This window comes from Theropithecus gelada, chromosome 18 (assembly GCF_003255815.1).
Source record: "Theropithecus gelada isolate Dixy chromosome 18, Tgel_1.0, whole genome shotgun sequence".
In the NCBI taxonomy this organism is placed as follows: Eukaryota; Metazoa; Chordata; class Mammalia; order Primates; family Cercopithecidae; genus Theropithecus; species Theropithecus gelada.
Genome location: NC_037686.1, coordinates 58,806,542 through 58,810,618, shown reverse-complemented (window position 1 = coordinate 58,810,618; position 4,077 = coordinate 58,806,542).

The following is a 4,077-nucleotide window of genomic DNA, read 5'->3' as shown; positions in this document are numbered from 1 at the left end:
TTCAAGAATTCTATAATCATTTTGGTTAATTCAGAAACCAACAGCAATATAATAAGTTTTTGCTTTAGAGTCAGAGAATCATGGGTTGAAATCTCTGCTTTTAAAATTTACCATATCTTTTACCCCACAAATGCAATTTAATTTATCTGAGTCTGTTTCTCATTTATTCATGAGAATGAATAAATAAAATGAAAGGGACAAATATTAATCTCCTGTGCATGTGTAAAAATCAATTACATTCATTTTTATGAAGTATCTAATAGTAGGTTCAACCTGTAGTGTACACTGAGAAATATTTTCATTTGAATCAATAAACATTTTATCACGGTTCACAAAGTTATTCACATATTTTTTTAAATCTCAGAAGTTCTATATGCAGCAAGAATTAAACCTCAGTGAGCTGGCAGAACCTCTCCCTGAAAACACAGGTGGCAGAGGAGTAATGAACATCAACAACTTGTGTTTCTCCAGATTGTAAAGCTGAAGGATTACTTACATGTACATTGGTATGAAAATAGCTTGGTTTACAATAGTGAAGTAAAGGAAAGCAAAATATGGCTTGGAAGATAAGGATAGTCTCTTTAATAAATGGTGTTGAGAAAACTGGATATCCACATACAAAATAATTAAATGAGACTCTTATCTTACACTATACACAAAAATCAACATTATATGGATTAAAGACCTAAATGTAGACCTGAAACCATAAAACTCTCAGAATAAAACTCCTTGGCTGGAAAGCTCCTTGATATTGGCGTTGGCAATGATTTTTTTTTGACTGACACACCACACCAAAAGCTCAGAAAACAAAAGCAAAAGTAAGCAAGTAGGATAAAGTTAAACTAAATATGTCTGCACAACAAAGAAAACAATCCAAAAAAGGCAGCATTAGGATTGATGGAAAACATTTCTGAACCAAATATCTCATTAACCAAGGGACTAAATACAAAAATATATAAGGAACTCGCACAACTCAATAGCAAAAAGCAAAAACAAACAAACATTCGAAAATGGGCAAAGATCTGAATAGACGTATTTCCAAAGATGTCATACAAATGACCAACAGGTATGTTTAAAAAATGCTCAACTCTATCAATCATCAGAAAAATACAAATCATAACCACCATGAAATATCACATCACATCTATTAGAATGGCTGTTATAAAAAGACAAGAGGTAAGATGTAGTGAGCAAGGGCGTTGAGAAAAGGGACTCCTTATATGCTGTGGACAGAAATGTAAATTATGCTATTATGAAAAACTATGTGGAAGTGCCTCACACAATCGAAAATAGAACTACCATATGACCCAGAAACCCCTCTGCTGGCTATGTACCCGAAGGAAATGAAACCAGCATTCTGTAGAGATCTCTACAGTTCCATGTTCATTCTAACATCATTCACAATAGCCAAGGTACAGAATTAACCTACATGTTCATGGATGAATGAGGACATAAATTGTGGTACATATATATAATGAAACATTATTCAGCTGTACAAAAGAAAAAAATACTGCCGTTGGTGACAACAGAGCTGAAATTGATAGACATTATGCTAAGTGAAAGAGGCCAAATACTGCATGATCTCAGAAAGACAAATATGGCATGATCTCATTCATATTTGGAGTCTAAAAATAAGCTGAATACATAGAAACAGAAAATAAAATAGATAGAGCAGTGGTATAACCAGAAGCAGGGAGGAGAAGGAAATGAGAAGTAGGTCAAAATGTATAAGTTTGCAGTTATATAGAATGAGTAAACTGAGGGACCTAATGTACTGCATGAGGACTGTAACTTAATAATGTTGTGAAGCATAATGAAAATTTGCTGAGTGTAGACCTTGAGTCCCATTTCCTCAAAAGAGAAAGTAATGTTAACTATGGAAGGTGAGGAATTTGCTGACTAATTTGCTTGACTAATTATTTCACTATGTATATGTGTACCAAAACCTTATTCTATATACCTTATATATATATGCAATAAAATAATAAATAATGAAAATGTAGTAAATCCAAATTTGAATGTACCATGCATATAAAATACAAAATGCACCTTGAAGACTTACTATGAAAAAGAATGCAAAGCAACTCATTACATTTTTTAATACAAATTTCGTGTTAATAGAGTAATATTTCAAATACATTCAGTTAAATATAACTTGCCTCTCTCTAACTTTGCTATTTCAAGAAAGTTACATAAATGGAATCATCTAGTATATGATCTTTTGGGACTGATTTTTTTTTCACTCAGCACAATACCATTGAGATACATCCACGTTGTGCTTATCGTTAGTTTATTCCTTTTTATTGCTGAGTCTGTTCAACATTGACCTGTTGTAAGATATTTTGGCTTTTTTTTTTTTTTTTTTTTGAGATGGATTCTAGCTCTGTCACCCAGGATGAAGTGCAGTGGCATGATCTTGGCTCACTGCAACCTCCGCCTCCCGGGTTCAAGCTTTTCTCCTGCCTCAGCCTCCTGAGTAACTGGGATTACAGGCACGTGCCACCACTCTCGGCTAATTTTTGTATTTTTAGTAGAGACGGGGTTTCACATGTTGTCAGGCTGGTCTCCAACTCCTGACCTCGTGATCCACCCACCTCGGACTCCCAAAGTACTGGGATTGCAGGCGTGAACCACCGCACCTGGCTGAATTTTGCCTCTTATGAATAAAGCTACATATGAACTATCAAATAAAGAAGAAGAAAATGCATGAACTATCCACTTTAAAATCTAAATGACAAAACATCTAAGCCAACAACAGAGCTGCTCAGTACTTAGACAAATAAAGGTAATCTAGGTCTACAGTGCTTTCTAATTCTGGCTCAGTCCTACTCTCAGTAAGTTCTATGGTAGGCTTTGTGAGAAAGGGGGCCAGTCTATGTTACACTGTATTTTCCTTTATTTTTTTTTTACTTTTTTTGTTATTAAACCAGCACAACCCTATCTCTTTAATTTTATTTCACGAATGCTCAACTTCTCATGCTTTGACCCAAAATTTAAATCTCTCTAGTGACTTTTAAAAAACTCTTGTTTTCCATTGCCTTTTGCTTCATATTGGAATAGAATGGTTCCTAGGGGAATAGGTGAATGAATCAGCAAATGGTCAGCAGGTGAATGTTAAATAGACTCAGAAATAATAAAAAGGTATAAATTATTGATAAACACAACATGGTCCCTAGGGGACAATCTGGGCCAATGTCCTATCTTCAGTTTACTGTTTGAAGAATAAATGTTTTTAGCATTTAACTTTCTATTCCAAGCTGTATATTCTATTTTTTAAAGCTACTAAATTTTATAAAATTCCATCAGTATTACGTAACATAATTTTCTTTTTAAAGATTAAGAACTAGATAAGAACTTTATTTGAAAAAAAGTGTATGTACTGTGAAGATTGTTATAGAAAGTCACAAATATTTCTTGAAAATCCTGTATGAAACACATAACGATGCAAAAGGATAGATTATTGATTGACTTATTTCTATTGGAACTGTATTTAGACTCCAAATGCTTAATAAAAACACTAAATTTATGTAAACAGAGTTTCAGGAGCATATGACAGTAAATGTCATAAAGAATATTACTAAAAGTATTTTTAAAAATAGCTAGATTATCATTTGAGTATGTATATTTGAAAAACATAATATTAATTAGAAACTGCTCCTATCAAAAGATTAGGAGCATAAGAGGCCAATTCATTTTGTCAGTGGCTTTCCCTGGATTATCTAGAAGGAAAGCATGAGACGGCGATACGCCTCTCATCTGAAATATTGCAATAGCTTCTTAAATTGCTCCTAGTTTTCCACCTAGGTGCTTTCACCTCTGATCATATTTCCTTTTTTTTCTTTTGTATTTTTGAGACAGGATTTCACTCTGTCAGGCTGTAGTGCAGTGGTGCAATCATAGATCACTGGAGCCTCAATTCCTGGCTTCAAGTGATACTCCTGCTTTAGCCTCCTGAATAGTTGGAACTGCGGATGCGTGCCATGAGGTCCAGCTAATTTTTAATTTTTGTCCGGTAGAGATAAGGTCTTTCTACATTGCCCAGGCTGGTGATCATCTCCTTTTTTCTTTCTTTCTCTT